The 21,582-nt window shown below is 42.7% G+C and overlaps 2 long non-coding RNA genes across 3 annotated transcripts; one reads left to right on the top strand and one right to left on the bottom strand.

The window, feature by feature from the left end:
* Positions 1 to 50: 50 nt before the first annotated feature.
* Positions 51 to 13,936, top strand: LOC309535183. The gene is made up of 5 exons (XR_014221073.1): positions 51 to 147; positions 6,834 to 6,902; positions 12,573 to 12,687; positions 12,859 to 12,926; positions 13,682 to 13,936. It is a non-coding gene; the product is annotated as an uncharacterized lncRNA (long non-coding RNA).
* LOC309535194 lies at positions 12,184 to 21,480 on the bottom strand. 2 transcript variants are annotated; one of them, XR_014221095.1, is made up of 2 exons: positions 21,349 to 21,480; positions 12,184 to 12,662 (listed from the first exon to the last, which is right to left on the bottom strand). It is a non-coding gene; the product is annotated as an uncharacterized lncRNA (long non-coding RNA). The 2 variants fall into 2 exon arrangements; XR_014221096.1 differs by lacking the exon at positions 21,349 to 21,480 and adding an exon at positions 17,105 to 18,346.
* Positions 21,481 to 21,582: the final 102 nt, after the last annotated feature.

Below are 21,582 nucleotides of genomic sequence, written 5' to 3'. Positions count from 1 at the left end.
TGCCTCACTCTGCCTGACAGGCCCTGACACAAACTGCTAGCAGGCCATTTCCAGCATGCTACAAATACTCATCTGAGCATGAAGAACAATGGTGAGTCTTCTAGCAGATTTCCTGCCCAACAGGAGACACCAAAGTTCCAGCTGGGGGTGAGATGAGATGACTTAACTGTGTTGTTTTAATGATAGAGCTTTGAGAATATCACCAGGGAACCAAAATGTGTAGCAGCAAAGAGTCATGTTCGTACATGACTGAGGGGGGAGTTCGCCCGGTGGAGGGGCGAACGGGTGACTTCTAACACAATACCTTCGTAAGAAACACCTCTTTATAATAATTGCAGCTTTAATTTTAATTCTGAAGCGGACTTGCTGATCCAAAGGGTGTTTGAAATGCTGAGGCAGTTGCTTGTGAGAGGGTATCATTACCAAAACATGGTCCTGAGTTGTGTTTCACCCTCAAGCTTCTCTGTAGTATATGATCCAGCGAAACTGTGGGCATGAGCTGCATATTCAAGTCTGAGAGCAGAGTCTGCTCACCACAGACCATATGAATAGTATCTTTTCAAGTGGCCAGAGTTTTTGTGTGGCAAACAATTTGTCAGGATCGTGGCTAATGGCCCCTGGTTATGGCAGCTCCGCACAATGATTTGAACAAAGTAAGTTTGGGGATTATAAAGTATGAATGGGGTTATTGATGGGCTGTTTGGTGAGTTATTTGATATGGCCTCTGCCTACTTGTAAGCAGAAGCTAAAGTACTCGTTCAGGCTGATCTGGGCTATTGTTGAGGAGGAGCGGGGAACCCTCTTGTCTCATTTCAGACTGAAGAGTATGCGTAATGTCTGTGACAGTTTGAGCCCTCAGAGAAGCAACTGGTTAAACAGAGTAGTCCATTCAGATAAAGCGGAGAGATTCATTCAGATGGAAATAGCTTCTGCAAGCTGAATGGTTATGAAGTATAAGTGGAAAGAGCAAACAAAAGGGGAAGCTGCCTCAGATGGATGCAAATTTTCAGTGCCTCAGCTAATGCAGACAGGCAAGTCTCTTTCGCTTTGAGCAGCACTTTGCTGGTTTGTACCTGCCGAGATCTGACCCAGAGGTGTGTTTTTTCCCTTCCTCATGACACTACAATTCCACTGGGGCAAGGCTCGGTGCTTCAGGAAGGCATTTTTTAAAGGAGGCAATTAAGCAATTGCAAGCCCTGTTGTGGAGAAAACGAAACTGCCTGCAGTTGAAACTAAGGTGTGCTATTGCTACGAAGGTTGCGCTCCACCCCCAATCTCTGTTGAGTTTTAGCAAAATTCCAGGGAGTTCCAGGCCGTGTATCCGTTGGGAATTAAGACGCAGGGGGGACTTTAAGTAATGTGGTTTATTTTACACTGGAAGCTTTCAATGGAGCGAGTGCAGAGTTGATAGCATCCACATCCCAAGAGGGGTTTGTTCCTTACAGCAGGGCAGCATCTAATTCCAAGGCATCTCCGTGTCTCTGTCCCAGCCTGCCTTCAGCCAGCCTGCAAAGATGGTTCGGACCTTCAGCTGTCGCATGAAATTCTCCCTGCTTCCTTCTTCTTGTTCCCAGAACACCTTGCCTTTCTGCCTGCTTGGCCTGCCCCTTTGCTATTCCAAGTCTAGATTTAAAAGGTGACCATTTTCCTGTAACCGTACGTCTTCACTCTGCATAACCTTGGCAACCTCCATTGCCACATACTCAAGGATTTTCCTGTGATGGGATATCAACACTGTTTGTTATGCTTAACAGCTACTATCCCCAAGCGAGACCTTGGACTGAAAAGGGAGTTTAGCCTGTATTTTTCCACTGGCCTGCATCTTCCTTTCAATGCACCAGATATTACCTACCGTATTTTTCGCCCTATAGGACGCACTTTTTCCCCTCCAAAAATGAAGGGGAAATCTGGTTGCGTCCTATGGGGCGAATGCAGGCTTTCGCTGAAGCCTGGAGAGCGAGAGGGGTCGGTGCGCACCGACCCCTCTCGCTCTCCAGGCTTCAGGAAGCTATCCGCAAGTCTTGCAAGCCCGGCGGGATGTCCCGCGGGCTCACTAGGCTTGCGGGCAGCAGCCTGCACCCAAAAGCTGGGGACAGTGGGGAGGCGCAGCGCCGCCACCCCGCTATTCCCCGACCTGATCTGGAGGCTGGCGGGGGGAGAAGCAAGCCTGCTTCTCCCCCCGCCAGCCCCACAAGCTCGCAGGATAGCGAGGCAAGCTGTCCCTGAAGGCAGAAGAGGGAGACGGAGCGCTCCATCTCCCTCTTCTAGCTTGGGATGGTTGCGCAAACCTGGGGGGGGGGAAAGAAAAATTTTCCCCTTGATTTCCCCCCCAAAAAACTAGGTGCGTCCTATGGGCCGGTGCGTCCTATAGGGCGAAAAATACGGTAAATTCTACCATTTAAATAAGTTTTAACACTTACTAACTTTAGCAATTATGGGTGCCCTTGCACCCCCAAATTCTGTTACCCCAAATCTGTAACAATATTGTTAAACTCCACGCCCAGTCTCCACAGCAGTGCAAGATTCCAGACAGTTTCAGGTGCCCACCAAGTGCCTGTGTTTCCTTTTGGAAAATAATGAGGCACAAAGGAGACTCTGATGTCTTTATAATATATGGTTTATTTACACATATATATAGAACCTGAGCCTACAATGGAGCGGTTCAGAGCATCAGCCTTCCAAGAGGATCTCGAAAGCATGAGATCTTCGAACTTTCTACTGCCAGGGTCCACCTGAGATAGCTGAAGATTACCGACGCCCACCAGTTACAAAATGGTGGTGCTGGGGCAAATCTGTCACAAAATGGTGGCACATAGAGGTAGAGTTTGGTATAACCAGCTAGCGATTATTGACATCACTTTCTGCTGATGTCTAATTCATCTTTGAAAACTTTGAAATTCTTTGCCATGGCATGTTTCTTATGGCAAGGAGTTCCATACCTCAGCTTTCCTCAAGCCAAGTACAGATATTCAGCCTCCTAGTTTTAGGCAGAATTTGCTGATCCAAAGGTTCTTAGTAGAGAAGACTTTTTCATTTATATATTTTCCCCCCTTCCTACCCCCACATGCTTCTTAAACTATTTTTACCCATCTCCTGTGATTTCTTCTCCCATTTTCCTTTCACATTCAGTTTCTACCTTAATCTCAGTTTGACTGTGATTGCGGATGGCACTGCACTTTCTTTTGAGGGAGGCCAAGAAGTGTCTAAACTGATCTTGGGGTAAGATAGTGAAGTGTACCAAAGAGGGCACAATCTGCACCTACACATTGCACTGGAACTTGAAATACAGATCCAGATTCAGTGCAGTTATTGCATCCAGCACATCTGCAGTATGGACAAAGGCATTTTCACAGTTCACCAGACACAAGGAAAGGTCTCAATAATGAACCAAGCCCTCCGAGTGCCTTTCACTTCTCTTTGTGGATATAACAACCTGAATGACTAACTCTGCTCCAGGGGCCTTGATTATTCCATTGAAGTTCAAGTTTCAGAAGCCAATTTTTCTCCTTCCATTTTTGGAAGTGCTTCTAATTTAGGGATTTGGCTTTATTACAGCTCTTTCCCCCCATTTATAATGATTGTTCCTGCCTAATCAAATCTCCTGTGGGGGGAAGCGGTGCTTTATTTAGAATCTAAAACGTTTCTCTCACTGCAGCCTAAAATCTGTTGTCTTTTGCCAAATGTTTCCAAGGCAATTTCTGTAGTGCATTTCGAACAAATTTATAGTCTGGTGTGACGTGTAGGAAGAAAATGCATTGCATGCCTTTGGGTTTATCCATTTGGCAGCAAATGCTGAGCTCTGATGAGTATGATGCTGTCTCAGCTTCAGGGCGTACAGAAACACTTGAAAAATGTCTGTCTAAATCCACTTTGCATGATTTGCTACATTATAGCCAGCTTTCTTTCTTTTTTAACTTTTTGGTATGCATGTCCAGGACTAGGGGCATGAAGATATTTTATCCATTTTTCAAATACTTTTTTAATAGAAGAGATATTAAATCTTATTGAATTATATCATGGGCAATATTCTACTCCAGTGATTCTGAAACGTTTTATATTCAGGCACAATTTTATTTTTTTTACACTAAAAAATGTGTACATTCTTTCAAGCAGGGTTGTGCCACCACATTTTGAAGAAGTACACATTTTGGAAAGCACATTGCCATCTAAATAACCCCCCCCCCCATTACCTAACTGCATCACTGATCTCAGTCAGCTCTTAGAACTACTATTGCAACTGTGTGATAAACAAGTTATAATTGAGCCAGTTCGGATACAGTGATACTGGTTTCATATGAAGCTGGGAATGACTATTAGCCTTTCAAGTTCATTTCTCATGCCTTCCCTCTCTCCTTCCTCATATGCTGGTTTTAGCACTTTGAACTCAGTTAAAGCAAATCCATTTCCTAATAAATCCAACACTAGAAACTCTGCCCAGTGGTGGATCTTGGGGTCTCAAATTTCAGCGGTGTCCTGTACAATGCTAAAACCCGGCGCCCCTCCACCTCTTGCAAAACTATTGTAAATCATATTTGTGGGGTCCCTGGCGTTGCCCCCAAGACTCAGTGACCAGTGTGACTGCACCAGTCGTGCTCCCCCAAATCCTCTTCTGCTGTGGCTAATCAGGATCTGAAACCAGGATTAAAATGTGGTTAGTAAACTGACAGTAAAGCTACAGTTTCTCATTCCAGGCATAACAGGGAAACTGTGGTTTGTTTTAACCAGCATTGAAGCCCTGGAGCCAGTGCATGATGGGTAAAAGTGCATCGGCTCAGTGTCTCTTAGTGTTCCACCTTCCCCTTTGCCCAGTGAGTCAAAGCACGGGTATTGGTATTGTGCTTTCTCCCCAATTCTGAGGCTTCTGCATCTCCTCTTATGTGAGCCTGCTATTGTGCAGGTAGCACTAGGGAGTCTGGTGCATTCCTATTCACTTTCCTTGGATAATATCACTGTCCATACTGGCAGAGGGAATAGGGGCATCCATGGTACCAAGGGCTTAATGGCATGCTTCAGCCCCTCTTCTGGAATGTTGGAGTCTACTGACTGCCAGCAGCTCTTCATGGTCTCCATTAGCAGATCCATCCCCGCATGGCAGGGACTGAGCCTCAGGCCATGAATGGCAACATATTATTCTGTTAGTTAACTGCCTCTCTGCTGGTTATTGGCGCTTAAATGATGCTCATCAATTACAGTGAAAATAACGATCCTTGTGGCAGTTTCTCCCATGAGCTCCCATAAAAAAATGCCTTATCCTATCAGCTGTTGCTCTAAGGCAGAAGCTACAGTATAGCACAGAGGTCAGCAAACTTTTTCAGCAGGGGGCCAGTCCACTGTCTCTCAGACCCTGTGGGGGGCCGGACTATATTGGGGGGGGGGAATGAATGAATTCCTATGCCCCACAAATAACCCAGAGATGCATTTTAGATAAAAGCACACATTATACCCATGTAAAAACAACAGGCAGGCCCCACAAATAACCCAGGGATGCATTTTAAATAAAAGGACACATTCTACTCATGTAAAAACACGCTGATTCCCAGACTGTCTGCGGTCCAAGGCGACTGAGCTGGATCTGGCCCCTAGGCCTTAGTATAGCACAACCTGTTGCTGCTGGAGGTTACCAGTGGAAGAAGGAAAGAGGAATAGGATTGTCTGGATGCTGTAAAAACAAAGGAATAAAGTGATCTGTTGTTTATAGTTCACTTAGTATCTTCTCTGCCTTTGGTCCTGAAGATTTTTGGCAATTTGGGTTCTGTCCGCACAACGAATTTAGTGTGACTTCATTGTCACACATGTCAAAGCCTAATGTGGACAGTTTGAATTCTTTTTGGGTGTTTGGGAGAATCAACTGCATAACCTACTTCGTGTTTCTTTTCTTTTAAAGAAATGTCCATGCTGTCTTCACAGCTGAAGCCTACGTTTGCAAAACTGCATAAACCGAACTGTGGGCCAAAACGGACATGATGCGAGCGCTCGTGTGAACAGGGTCTACCACATTAAAACAAACAAACAAACAAACAAACAAACAAACATAGCAGCAGTGGGCATTGCTGATTCAGACTGAGAGTGTGGCAGTGTGAAGGAGGTTGACCCTATTGGGGTGTTGTGAACCCCTCCACATCATAGCAACAGCAACAACACCCTAATAGGGTATTGTTTCTCCCCTAGCCACAGCTTAGGATTCAACCAGACATCAGACATCGTGTTCTGACCCTCTCTCCAGCTTACTGCCTTTACCAGACTGCAACCTTTTACCCCTCCAACTCAAACTCTTAACCGTGGCTTTTGTTCTTCTAACCATCTCTCTCACCTGAAGGAGGGGCCCTACCCAACTGCCTTCTGGCACAAAGCCCCTACTCGTTCTGCCTTCCTAATGGCTCATTGCCTTCTTCTTGTCTTCCTAATGGCCTCTCACCCGAGGTGATTTCCTGGTCAGGAAACTGGCCTGGCTTATATTTAGAGATTTGTCTTGATTAGATTCTAACACCTACTGGAGCCAGGGAATTTAGGTTGTATAGCACCCACAAACTTATAACAGTTATATGTGGTTACCCATGTGCTTTGCTTAGCTGAGCTAATAGCAACTCAGAAAATAGTGAGCAGGTGGGGTCGCATGGTTGCTATTATTTATTTATTCCCCAGGCCACACGTCCTTCTAAGCCACACCCGCTCTCTCTATGCCACATGTGTCCCCAACCTTGAAGTATGATGACATCCTTGAAAATCTGATATGCCTCTTGCTTGACTGCATGGAGGATAGAGTACATGAATGAGCGTGTAGAAACTATCCTACTGTACAAATATAAATTTTATATTCATTACTCTATCCACAGTTGTCTCTGGTTCACCTCAGAATGAAAAACATTTCCCATTCCCAAAACAGAGGGTGCCTTCAATTAGAGGTTTGTTCATTGCCTTCTTCTTACTGCTCTTGAAGTGGAGGATTGTTGTCTGTGAAGTACAACAAACATGGCCATCCAAATGCATGGAACAGACTGCAAAATGTGAACAGCTAGATCAGCTTGTTTAGTTATAGATAGAAAGAACCTTTATCTGCTCTGGATATGGAAAGCTGCAAGTGTGGGAAGAAATGCTCCACAGAGCATTGACACGAAACAGTTAAGTATATATAGAAAGCAGATTTTTGTGAGGCCTAGCCATAGAGCTCTTGTATTTATTAGATTTGCCTTTGGGTTTTCTTTAGCACATTAATAGCAGAGCAAATGCAGCTGGCCCCGGGAGATTAGATAGCTATTGTTTATTATTTCATTCATTGTTCAGTATGTGCTCTTTTCTGTAAATCCTCCAATTCCTTTGGCATTTCTCTTTGTCCCGAGGTTAAAAGTGCAGCAAATCTTTATACAAACTGCAGCAGATCTGCATTGCAAGTGTTTGTCAAGCGTGAGGGTTGCAATCCTCAACACACTAAGGAGGGCAGGTCTCATATTGAATGCCACATACTTAAAAAAAAAGAAAAGCTTTACATTAATAAACCTAAAACACAGTGGTACCCCAGGTTACATACACTTCAGGTTACATACACTTCAGGTTACATACACTTCAGGTTACAGACTCCACTAACCCAGAAATAGTGCTTCAGGTTAAGAACTTTGCTTCAGGATGAGAACAGAAATCGTGCTCTGGCGGCGCAGTCGCAGCAGGAGGCCCCATTAGCTAAAGTGGTGCTTCAGGTTAAGAACAGTTTCAGGTTAAGAATGGACCTCCGGAACGAATTAAGTACTTAACCCGAGATACTACTGTACAGTAAAATTCATTGAATCCAATTGATCTGTACAGGACATTAACGTCTTTGCATAAAACAGGAGTGTGTGGGTGGCGGGTAAAATAGTCAGGAGAGGAGACAGAAAACATGTTAATAATTAGGAGCTTTGGAAAACCAAGGTTTGGCTCAGACACCCACATAAGCATTGCAACTGCCTTGCTGGAAGAAACCAAAGTCCACCTTGCCTGGCTTCGCAATTCCAAACAGCAAAATGCTTCTGGAAGCTCACAAAGCATCAAGGCATGAGGTCAAGAGAGAGAGGGAGAGAGAGCGAGAGCGAGAGCGAGAGAGAGCGCACTGTGGGATATACTGGATCTGCATACAGTGCCCAAACATAATTCATCTGGGCCTGGAGCAACTTTGTAAATACAAGACCCTGTCCCAAAATCCTTTGTCTGCCCTTGAGCTTCTTTGGGTCCTTATTTTTTGTTAAAGCTTCTTACATCTTTGGCAAATAAGGTCAAATGACATTTAGCTGCTCTTCCCTTGCCCCTGGACCAAGGGTCGATTCTCCTATAAACTCAGGAAACTACAGGCCCCAACTCACACATATTCCGGGGAGCTGTAAATGTTATCTCGGTGCCCCTAAATTACTGATGGTGCTGGTCCTCAATGCCCCTAAATTACTGATGGTGCTGCCTACCGCTGTGTTCTGATGTGGCTCTACCTGCCCATGCACAGAAAAGACCAGCAGAAACTAAGGAAGCCTGGGACTTGTTGTTCTTGGAGAGCGTGTTGCACATGGAGAGGCACAATAACTCTGTGTAGAGCTTGATGGGTTAATTGCTCACTCTTCAGAATATTGCTTTGGTTTGTTCTGGGCATGGGCAAAATGTGATTGGGGGGTGCTGAGGATCATTTGGATGGACTTGAACTGCAAATTGAACATGGACCGAACTACGGTAGTTTGTTTTGTAAAGGGACGGATCTGAACTGGAATTAGTTCATTTTTTGACACCTTGAACTTGAACTAGAGCTTGTTCCTTTTTGAAATGAGCTCTGCAAGCTCTGGTGATACCTATCTGTCGGTGCTCCCCTTAGATTCATGCATCTACTACCTCTTTCATTTCATTTCATTTTACTTGCCTCTTTGCAAACAATTGAGTCAGCAGTACCCCATATACGCACTTGATGAACTTCAAGCATGTCTATAAATGTTTTGCTGGATCAAGGCTCAAATGCTTTAATGATTGAGGTAAAGGTAGACTTTGCAACATGCCTGGAAGGTTTAACTTTTCTGAACTTGGATGAAGCAAAAGGGTAAGAGAATTGCAGGGCTTAGTGTGGGGTTTCACTACATAGTAATTTATTTTCAAAATTTGTTTTAATTAACAGGCTTAAGGGAAGTGATGTTTAAAGGCTGTGATTTTGACATCATCATACACCCCTGGTGGGGCAGGCGAGCTGAACAGATATATAGATTTGGTTAGTAAGTGTTGGTTAGAACTTCCTTAACTCCTCCCAGTGAGAAAGATGAACGTGAACTACTAGAAATTGTTAAATGCAAATGGAAGGGGAGATGAGAAAACAGGAAGAATTATAGCGAATGAATTGTGCTTGCTTCCTAGGACTTCCCAGCTAAATTTTCTTTATGTTATAGGGATATCAGAAGTTGCCTTATTTTAAGTCAGACCAGTGGTCTATTGTAGGTCTAGTTGTAATCCTTGGTGGCTTCCAAACTATTGCTAACAGAGCTGTCATTTTTCTTGCTTGAATGCTTGTTCAACATTTCCAGTAATAAAGGAACCATGTACTTGGAGTAATCTTGAAACTGCTGTATGTCATGCCTTCCTTGAGCTTCCTCCAGCCCTCAAGTCTGTTTAAAAATTGTGATCTCAGCAGTGTGGGCTGTAACGATGTTTTTGACACATTGCTGACCATATGACATCAGCCTGTGGGCAAATGTGTGTGTAACATATTTAGCATGTAAGCAGGCTAGAACAAGTGGTTTTGTTGCCAAGAAGCCATAATTTCCTTAGTTTTCTCTTTTTGCATAACAGGCAGAAAGATTTTTGCTTGGGTAATGGACAAAAGAGGCAAAACTCGAGGCATGCAGCAGAGCAGAATACATTTTCTGTAAATGGAAGCATGTTTCTTAAAGCCCAGCAGCTCAAGCAACCAGGTTGTGTAAGGAAAATCAAACATTATTCACATGTAAATGGTGGTCAATTCCAGAGTATTTAAATCAGGATCAGTACATACCATTATTTCCCCCCAACACCAGATATAATGTAATTCAAATCCTGTAACCCTCCCATTTGTTTCCCATAAGAAAATCTCTAAACTTTATTAGTGAGTAAACCCAGCCACTGTAGTGTGATGTCTGCCAATGTGGTTGTCCTAGCCATGACACTATTTTTGTGTTTTAGGGCTTGATGTTTTTGCTGTTTGCAGGGAGGGTGTGCTCTCATGCCACTTTCCCTGAGTTCTAGTGGCCCTGCAGCTGATTCAGACGCAATTTGCCATCTTTAAAATCACAGGAAAGAAGGATTGATTTGAGCAAGAGAGATTTTATCTGCTTTAATCTGTTAAATGGAGTTGATTTATTAATAGCACTATCTGCCCTGTCCTGTAGAACAGGGACAAGGAGCTTCTGGTTCTCCAGATGTTGCTGGACTCAGCTAGCATAGTCAGTGGTCAGGAAAGATTAGACTACATCTGTAGGGACACAGGTTCCCCACCCCAGCTGTAGAACCTTCCCAAACAGAGAGACAATGGACAGTGCCCATCTGGTGCTGTACATAAACTAGGGCTATTTTTATTTGCTTATTTATATAGCATCATGTATGTACATGAACCTTAGAAAATAATGAGAGGAAGAAGACAGATCCTAACCCCAAGGAGTTTACAATCTAAGAATAGACACAAGGGAAGCAGCAGTCTGAGGGGAATGGAAGTAGGTGTAAACAGACGAAGAATATGTGATTGCAATGAAAATAATCACATATTCTTCCCCTGTTTACACCTACTTCCATTCCCCTCAGACTGCTGCTTCCCTTGTGTCTCTGTTCAGATTGCCAACAACTTCTTGGGGAAATGTAGTCTGATAATCTAGACTGATGGTTAAAGACAAAATGATTTCAGAGATAGCCTTGAGTCAGTACTAGCTTCTGAAGGGTGGGACACACACACACTTCTTCTTCTTCTTCTTCTTCTTCTTCTTCTTCTTCTTCTTCTTCTTCGGCGATTACTCGTAGGCGAGTAAGATTGTCTTCCATAAACATGGTTTTAACAGCGAGTCCATAAGTGACTGTGGACGCCAATTCTGGAACCACATGTCCTTCTGTGTGACTTCCTCTTGGCACGTTTCTCCCTTGCGTTCTGAGTTTGAGTGTCTTCAAAGCCCATGACACCTTTGGTAAAGACTCTTCTCCAGTTGGAGTGCTTGCAGGCCAGTGTTTCTCAGTTGTTGGTGTTTATACTACATTTTTAAAGATTTGCCTTGAGACAGTCTTTAAACCCCTTTTGTTGACCACCAGCATTACACGTTCCATTTTTAAGTTCGGAATAGAGTAATTGCTTTGGAAGATGGTAATCAGGCATCCGCACAACATGACCAGTCCAACAAAGTTGATGTTGAAGAGTCATTGCTTTAACACTGGTGATCTTTGCTTCTTCCTCGCCTGTCTTCCCAAGTGATCCCTCCGCACCAGAGAGTTCCATTCTTCAATAGGTAGGCAGTCAGCATTGTGCAGCATTGGGTTGGAGCATGTTTCTTTCTTTGAGATGCACACAAAAGGCTGCACTATACAACTGAAGAAGAGAAAGATTGAGTTCACACAGACAGCAAACTGGAAGATAATACAGTATGCACAACAGAAGTGCTTTCATAGTTAAATAGACCAGAACCTTTGCCTGAGGGGGTAGGAAGGTAGGAATTAACTGTTCCTCCTTGGTTGACTAGTGTGGCATCCTGGATACAATGGATTTGTTCAGTGCTTGAGGTCATTCTTCTATCTATGAACTATCTTACAGTTTTAGAAGCTGTTTCCTTACTGAGATTTCTCCCAACCCTGTGCCACACAAAGGTTTTATAGTAAAATATAATACTAAATGATTAGACATTTTCAAATGTGCAAGTCTACCATCATGTTCCAGCTTTTTACAGGTCATGGAGGTTAAGAAAATTAAGTGGAGGGTGTTTCCTAAATGAATTGGCAGCTCTTTTGTCCAGTCCACCAACTTCTGGGTGGCTGGGTGGGAACAATTAGGTTTTTCAGATCATGGCACAATTTAAAATAGAAATTGCTTGCAGGTGGTTTTTTGCCATACACTGACAGTAATTAAATGGTGTGGTCTGTGTTTTATGGCCCTACAGCTTAGATGCCAGTTCTTGTAAACAAACAAACAAAAATTCCCCCAATAGACCTGGATGTTAAGAACTCCTTCCTCAAAGTAAATTCCAAAGAATGTGTCTTTTAATGATCCTCAGAGACAAGGCAGAGAGAGAGAGAGAAAAGTGAAAAGTGATAATGAACTAAAAGAGTTTCTCACGGTGCTTTCAAATGGTTAGGAGGGTGGTACAAATAAGTAACAAGAATTAGCTATTGAAGAACAACCTTTTGATAGCATTGTATTTTGGCAATACATTCATTTGTTAGGTGTTAATTCTTAGCAGTACCTATGGAAAAATGAGCAGTGTTTGTTATGTTCTGGGATTATGTTCTGGATGCTTTTAATTTATTGCAATAAAATGTTGGATCATTTTTTAAAAAGAATATTATTTCTTAAAAAATGAACAAAGTTAATATTTTCTCAACCATCTTCTTTTTTGTTGGGCCGGTTCCAGGATTTGCTCCACCTGACAGAAGCTGAACTGAAGAAAATGGGAGCTAAGGATCAAATCCACCAGATACACATCCTTTCTAACATCTTGCTCCTTAAGGAAACAGAAAGAAAAGATGGTAAGAAGTAGGTTCTAGCTAAAATTAATTTGTCAGTCTTATTGGTGAATTTAAAACAAACATTTCGTTACTGGCTGCAAATTCATTTCCGTGGTCAGTTCAAGGTACTCACATTTGAACACTAAATGACTCAAGCCCCAAATGTCTGAAAGATCATCTCCTTCCTTACAGACACTCTGGAAAGTTAAGACTGGCAGATTGGGGCCTTCTTGGTAGTTCGTCCACCTTCTGAGGTTCAGGTAGGTAGTCGTGTTGGTCTGACACAGTTGAAATTTAAAAATTGTCCAGTAGCACCTTAGAGACCAACTAAGTATATGAAGAAATGTGCATGCACAAGCAAGCTTATATCCCGAACAAACTTAGTTGATCTCTAAGGTGCTACTGGACAATTTTAAAATTTATTTCACCTTCAGAGATGTGTTTTAATGTTGTAACCTTCCCTGAAGAAGAACCAGGATAGATTCCACAAGGGTAAATCCAGTTTCTCAGATAATCCAGTCATTTTATGGTATATTAACTGTACAATTGTTTATCTTTATTGCTTGTAGTTTACTTAGTCCACAATCTGAAGTTGCAGCGATCAGCCCATCAGGGAGCATTTCAGAAGTGCTGCACACCTGCCTTCTGAAGCGCCAACGATCAGCTGATCCTTGGGAGTTTAAAGCACAGAACAATGCTCTTATGTTCTTAAGGTAAACAGTTAAGATTAAATCACTTTTAATCCTCTCTTGTGCTTTTAAAGTAAGTGTCTGACAGCCGATAGTGGGGAAGAGAAGCATTTCTAATGCACATGAACATTCTGATGCATAGGTTTCATATACGAGTTACACACTTTATTTTGCATTCTGTTGGAAAGATGATTGTGATTCTGAAAGACACAGCAAATTCATCTCCTAATAGTGTTTTGATTGTGCAAACTGTGGATTAACAGTCCCTACCAGCAAATCAGCCTTCTTTTTGCATTACTGCGTCCCTGCCTCTATTTTACTGAAAGGGGCGATTGAAGCTGAGCAGAGGAAAGCACAGAAAAGAGACTTATCATGCAAGAACTGTCCTGAACAAATGTGAATGTTGACATCCTCTGCAGATTCAGTGCCAGCTTAGGATCAACAAACTCAAGAGCTTTCCTCAGGAATGCAGAGGAGAACTTTTAAAAAACAAAACACATAATCACAGAGGAGTCCTGGGCGATAAGAGAAATATGAGAAAATGAATGCCTCTCTGCAATTAAAGCCATTATCAAAAGGGATAGTGTATGCTTTGTAGGCACTATTTTTATCCATCAAATTCTTTTTCCATCAATCTGTGGTTTCATATTAATTTTTTTCTTGAAAACTTTGCATATATGTGTGTGTGTGAGAGAGAATGGGCCTCCCTGGTGAATTTTTTTATTCCCCCCCCCCCCAACTTTCAGTAATGTGCTGCCATGCTGCTTTTGAAACTCTTCTTCAGAAGCAATTTGCCTTGTATTTTGGTCTTACTAAAACTTTGCTTTGATCGAGTGGTGAGCATTGGCAGTGTGTGTAGCCTAGATGGCACGATTCTGAGTGTGGGCAGTTGCAGGAAGTGTGGCAGGAAGTGTGGCAGTGTGAATTATGTTGGCTTGTTACAGGATAAGGGGGTTAGACATCTGAGAGCTCTACCTCCTTCCAATCAGCTTCGGCCTTGTATACCTGAAGGAGCATCTCCACCCCCATCGTTCAGCCCGGACACTGAGATCCAGCTCTGAGTGCCTTCTGGTGGTTTCCTCATTGCGAGAAGTGAGGTTAAAGGGAACCAGGCAGAGGGCCTTTTCAGTAGTCTTGCCCACGCTGTGGAAGGCACTTTAGCTGATGTCAAACAGATAAACAGCCATGTGATTTTTTAAAAGACACCTGAAGACAGCCCTGTTCAACCTGAAGGCACCCCTGTTTAGAGGAGTTTTTATTGTGTGGTATTGTGTTTTTACTATTTTTTGTTGGGAGCTGCCCAGAGTGGATGGGGCAACCCAGTCAGATGGGCATATAAATCAATCACCATCATTTTCCCAACAACATGTCAGTGGGTGCCAAGTGGGCTTCTCTGCAGGACTAGAATGGGAACGGCAAATTCAAGCATCCTTGCTGAGGCCCTCTCATCTGTTGCAGATCAGGATTTCATGGTCTCCATGACAACAATATCTGTTTCGATTGATATCCGGCCTCTTTCATTTGGCTGGTCATACACTTGATTTGGTGTTATATTCTGAACAGGATGGTGATCATGGGTGGAGAAGTTTGACATGGTTCCCTTGGCATGGATAGAGCTCTGCCTGGCAGGGTTTAGGCTTACTGAGTGGAGGGCTTATTAGAACAGTCTGCCCCTAGAGAAAAATAGATCCAGTCAAGATTATGTCCTGCTGGCTCTGGGGCAATGTAATGCTGGCAGTCCCATCAAAGCACTTGCTAGCGTCTGGAATGGGGAAACTACATGAGCAGTTGTAATGTTCACTCCAGAGTGATCTCTCTGTTTGGTGAGCCTATGTTTTCTGAGGCTCTGGGAGCAATGGAACTTTCCTTTCCAGCTAAGAAAAATGCATGATGAATTTGATTGAGTTTGGGCTAAAGCTCATTTCAGAGCTCATCTCATGGCAGCGATGGTGGAAAATAAGTCTTGGTTTTCTGGCACCATTTTGTCCGTACAGAGTTGTCTGGCTGAATTGTTCCAAGTGGCTCCTGAGACGAGATGGTTACCTGGTGTGCCCTATTTGCGAAGCACTTTGTAGTCAACATCTCTGCCTTGACTCCAAATTGAGGGCAGCACCAGATGCAGCTGCTTCTCCTGTTTCTATGGATACTTCTTGGTTTGCCTAGCCTGTGGATGTAGACAGAATTCTTGAAGTTGGGAGCTTCATCACTTGGCATGCTCAATCCTTGCCCTTCCTGGTTGATTAAGGAAGCCAGCGCTGGGTAGGCTGATTTGGTTGGGGAGCAAGGGACATTGTTCCAACAGTATTGAAGGAAGTGGTGGTAAAACCAGTATGGAAAAAGATCTTCCTGCCCTTTATAATGTTCATCCAGCGGCATCAAACATCTCACTTTCAGGCAAGGCACTAAAGAATATGGTGAGAAATATGTGTGTGAAAAAGGAGGAGCTGGGGAGTTCACAATTCCACATCCTACTCCTCATCTCTTGATCACAGCTAGAGAATGGGATATTATGTCGTTGCTGTGCATGCTGAGTCCCTTGTTTGTTGATAAATGTGTGGGAGTTTCCTTAATTGCACATCTTATGTAGCATGTGCAAATGAGAGTGCCTAGTGTTGACTGAGGAGGGAACTCAGAAGCTGGAAGGGTTTCCACCTTGACGAAAAGCAGTAGAATCAATGGCAGGAACAATTTCTGCTCCTATTTTTTAGACACAAACTGAACTACAAGTTGTAGAACTAAGATCCTGAACTACATCTTTGCCTTTTTTCACAGCATTGCTGGTGAAAGAATAGGTTCATCCTATTCAAAGAGCCTGGGAATCTTGCTTTTAAACAGATCTGTTGTGTCAGTTAGCTGTGACTACAGGCTATTGTTTTCATAGTGGGGATGAGAAGCTGTTATCTGGTCTCCAGCCCATTGTGAAGAGTTTTTGTTTTGTGTCTGCTTTGGATAAAGTGCTGTGTCTAGGAGCAAGAGTGCATGATCAGTTACTCTGGGAATGCTTGCTTTTAGCACTTGAACTACACTAGAGCATCAAATTATTGTTGCTTTTTATACTTCTGTTTGCAAAATATATTTATTTATTTTTTCTACATAAAGTTTGCCCAACACTGCAGGATAAAATGAATAGATTTTTTAAAAATCGTACTGATTCTGAACCCAGTTATTTCAGCAAATCCGTACTGAACTGGAATGTAAAATCTCTCAAAAAATTTCAGGTAGCTATGCTGATTCATTTGAAACAAATCCAAGAGCAACAGCAACATGCTGCTACAATTGCAGCATTTGAAAAACAATCAAGTAAACATTCATAGCAAAGTACAGTGGTACCTCAGGTTAAGTACTTAATTCGTTCCGGAGGTCCGTTCTTAACCTGAAACTGTTCTTAACCTGAAGCACCACTTTAGCTAATGGGGCCTCCTGCTGCTGCTGCGCCACCGGAGCCCGATTTCTGTTCTTATCCTGAGGCAAAGTTCTTAAGCTGAAGCACTATTTCTGGGTTAGCGGAGTGTGTAACCTGAGGCGTATGTAACCTGAAGCGTATGTAACCTGAGGTACCACTGTAGTGATCATTGCCTGTTCTTCTGATAATGTTTAAAATCCTCACTATCACTGCAAGAGTGTGTTTGATTGGCTCTGATTTGCAGATTGCAGACTGGAGCCAAGCCCTCCAGTAGCTTTGCCAGCCGACAGAACATTCCACTTCAAACTCTTCCATATTATTATTCATCCAAATATTCTATCAGTACCAGTGTGGTCTTCTGGCTACCTTTCATAGTTATCAGAACTGGAGACTTCTAGACCATCTTGTTACCTTTTTTTTAGAAGAGCTGAATGCGTAGACCTAGTTGCCAAAAATGTAAACAAACAGCTCTGGCTTTTGTATGTCATTAAGGAAGTTCCATTTGGGGTGGGATGAGGAGACAAATGACTCTACTACCCTATCCTTTGAAGATTCCAGCTGTATCCTTATTTCTTTTCTGTTTAGAACCCTACTGAGCCACATCTTTGTGGACATCACAAAACTGAGTCAAAAATATCACTGACATCTTCACACACAAAGAAAAGCTATTGCTTATTTTGTATTACAGTGGTACCTCGGGTTACATGCACTTCAGGTTACATACGCTTCAGGTTACAGACTCTGCTAACCCAGAAATACTACGGGTTAAGAACTTTGCTTCAGGATGAGAACAGAAATTGTGCAGCGGCAGCGCAGCGGCAGCAGGAGGCCCCATTAGCTAAAGTGGTGCTTCAGGTTAAGAACAGTTTCAGAACGGACCTCCAGAAAGAATTAAGTACATAACCAGAGGTACCACTGTATTGCTGGAAGAAACTGAAGCAATTTCTATCCTTGCAAGATATCATGTTTCTCATTCGAAGTTCCATACAGTGAGAGAGAGAGAGAGAGAGAGAGAGATCCAGCCATCCTTCAAATAGTGGGAATATCTATAAGGTTGTCATTATGACACACAGAGCTTCAATCTTGAGTTGCCCTTTTGTGAATGGAAAGGAACTGTGACCCAGAGTCCAATTCCTTTTATGGGGGACGGGGGCAATAGTTGAGTTGAAAGCAATAGTTCAATTCTTAACTCTGGAAATGGTGCAAAGTCCTCCTGCATTTCATTATTTTCATTTGCAAGTACTAATCTGAAGAAATGGAAAACTAATAGGAAGCAATGCTGCATGATTTGAAGAATGATATGAGTGATACATGATCACATGACCTGAATAATTGTCATCATTATGTTGCACTTGGCTGTTTCATGAGGAAGTGTGGTGTTTCTTTTGCTATACTCATAGTAATGTGACCACTGAAAAATCATATGATATACCAATGTGTGCATTCAACGAACTGGTATTTTGTACCATTTATTAACTGCTTTTAACTAGTGTGTTTTTAGACTGTGTTGATGTATTACATTTTCTGAGCCACAGTCTTATGGTCACCAGACCACAAATGCAGAAACACAGGAAGGTGCCTTATATCAGGTCAGATTGTTTGTCCAACTAGCACAATATTGTCTATTGTGGCTGGTAGTGGTTCCTGGAGTCTCAGGTGAGATCTTTTGGGCAAAAGATTCCTGCATTGCAGGGGGTTGGACTAGATGACCCTCAGGATACCTTCTAACTCTACGATTCTATGATTCTTTCTTGAGAAAGTTTGTTTTGCTCAATAAGTACCGTAAGTTAGCCATGACTCATTTGTTAATTGATGTCAATGGATTGTGGCCTCTGTCTTTTTATCATGTTTGCACTGCATATTAATATAGTTTATTGAATTAATAGAAATTTTCTGCTAAATGTATGTGTTCCACTACATTTCTGAATTATACCAGCAACTTTCAAAAACGAACTTCTGTATAACAGCTACTGAGTGCCAGATGTCAGAATGTTATACAAACTTACTCTTCTATAAGTGTGCCAAAAACTGTTTTGAATTGAGACATAGGCTCCTGAATTCTTACACAACTCCAAATGTTATTTAAAGCAATTTATCCTAAATAATCTCCTTTTGCTATGTTGGAACTTTGGAAAGAAGCCATTTTGCTGAGACAACATGAGATATTTCATTATATTAACTTGAATTAACTTCCAGAGTGAGTTTATAAATTGAACCAGGCACAATTTATGTAAGAGAGGGTTTTTTTGGTTGTTTTTTAATAAATGGTTGTTTTTCAGACATTTAAAAAATGAGAACTATTCCATCTTCTTTCTGGGTATCTTCAGATATGCTTCTAATGAACTCTGCCCTGCATGAAATCCACCCACTAGGCATTTCCTTTATATTTGGGGGCTTCTTGTAAGTGCAAATAGGAAAAATCTTGTTCACACAATATGTTCACAGAGATGAGAAACCTCTGGCCCTCCAGATGTTGGAGAATAGCTCCCATCATTGCTGACTATTGGTCATGCTGCCTGGGACTGATGGGAGTTGGAGTCTAACAACCCCAGAGTGCCATAAATTCCCCATCCCTGACTTTATGGAACTCACCGTCATAAGATATAATGAATGTCCCTAGCTTTGTTGACTCTTTTAAAAAGGATGTCACAAATTCACACAAATAGGTCTATCAAAGGCTATTAACCATGGTAACTAAGTGGAGAAGGCCTCTGGGTACTATATGCTGGTAAGTAACTGTGAAGGGCTGTTGCCTTCATGTACCAGCACACAACTTGGGACTGGTTTGGAGTCAATCAGACAAGGCTGGGTTTGGGGCCATTTACCGGTACTTTTGACCCCGGTTTGAATGTTTGATTACTCAGTTTGGTGGAGGTGTGTGTGACACAAAATGTGGGCTTTGAAGCACAAAGTGGCACAAAATGAGCACAAAACTTTGGCAGAGAACCAGTATGGTGTAGTGGTTAAGAGCGGTAGACTCGTAATCTGGTGAAGCGGGTTCGATTCCCCGCTCCTCCACATGCAGCTGCTGGGTGACCTTGGGCTAGTCACACTTCTCTGAAGTCTCTCAGCCCCACTCACCTCACAGAGTGTTTGTTGTGGGGGAGGAAGGGTAGGAGATTGTTAGCCGCTTTGACACTCCTTCGGTTAGTGATAAAGCGGGATATCAAATTCAAACTCTTCTTTACCTGTTTGGAGACAATCGGACAAGGTTGCATTTGGGGGCATTAGCCCCCAATTTGCTGTGTCAGTTACGGGGTCACAAATTAAGGGAGGGCCTACATGTCCTGCTTCTGTTCTTCCTAGAGCGGTAGTTCTCAAACGTTTTTCCTCTGGGTCACCCTTTCAGAATAAAAATTTGCTCGCGCCCCTCTGGATTTCTTATTGATGAGAAATACATTGCAGAACAAAAAGAAAGAATTCCTAGCAGTGCCTAATTTATATAACATAGAACACAACTACTTTATAATATGATCATGGGACATGCAGAAACTATAAAACAATGCAGCTACATAAGAACATGAATCATTGCTCAAATATAATGTTGATTGTCCTCAACTCTTCCTGCCACACTTGCCACCCTCTCCTGCCACACCAGTGTGGCGCACCACACCCCTTGAGAACCACTGTGCTAGAGACAGCATGCTGATTACTCCTTGAAACAGATTTGGAGGTTGGGGGGGGGTCTCTTTTTGTGAAGCGTGGAAGAGACAGATCCTCCCTTTGAGTTTTCCGGCATATGCAGCAGACTTTGGGATTGGTAGGAATGCAGTCTCACACATGACTCCAGGATTTGCAGAACTAGGGATTATTGCTTTTGTTGAGCACCTCCAAATCCAGGCATGAGGTGAGAGGTTATTCCGTCGGCCTTCCTCTGGAACTTGGAAAAAGGGGCAATTAAAAAAAAATCATTTTATAAAAACAAACAAACAAACAAACAAACAAACAAACAAACAAACACCCTACTATATGCCATCCTTTTAAGGTGATTGAAAGCAACAAGATCTGTGGTTTTTTGCTACTTCCGAACACTTGCAAATATCACTACAAAATTAATAGCTGGCCCTTCCATTCCCTTGAATACTCTCAGTATGCAAGAGAACTCAGGTAGGGTAGGGTTGAGAGAACCACAAATAATGGCTAGCTACCAAGGCCAGCTAAGATTTGGAGAATCCCCAAAAAACATAACAGAAATGTGTTGCATGGTGGGGGCGAAAGCTCAGCTTACACACTGACATAGCTAGGGACTGGCATTCTGTAGTGGAAGGAGCAGGTACAGTCACTTCTCCCCATGGTTCATATAAGACATTACATAAACCGGGCACTCCAGCCACCGTCTTGTACTTATGGAGGTCCAATGCATATGGTTCTTCCTGCTCCCTAAGGGTGGGAGGAAATTGTGCCATTCAAGTCTATGTATGCTTGGGCCTGTGTATGGCACACCTGTGGGAATTACACTCTAGTTCCCATTTAAACTCTAGTTCCCTGGGTCGTTTGACCCTTTAATTAGTTCCCTTTTCCCTCGTACAAAAACTACGCAAGGTGCTCTCTTTTAAAGTTTAAAGAACAAATACATTTTACTTAGCGTACTTGCACTTGCAGAGTAAAATATACAACGCAAATAGGCGTTGCTTATGTTGCCAAGACATCTTACATAGATGTGCATCCAAGATAAATACAGACTAACTCTGAGGCAGGCAGCAGCACAACAGAACATACCTGCTGCTCAAACTGTTAAAAGACTTTCCGTAACTGCACCAACTGAAATAACTGCCTCAGGCATATGACATCACACAGTTCTATAGCCCTTGTGAGTATTGACCC

This window comes from Podarcis vaucheri (assembly GCF_965113315.1).
Source record: "Podarcis vaucheri genome assembly, chromosome: 6".
Lineage (NCBI taxonomy): Eukaryota > Metazoa > Chordata > Lepidosauria > Squamata > Lacertidae > Podarcis > Podarcis vaucheri.
The sequence above is the reverse complement of the archived record's forward strand: the minus strand, read 5'-3'. Positions and strand labels throughout refer to the sequence as shown.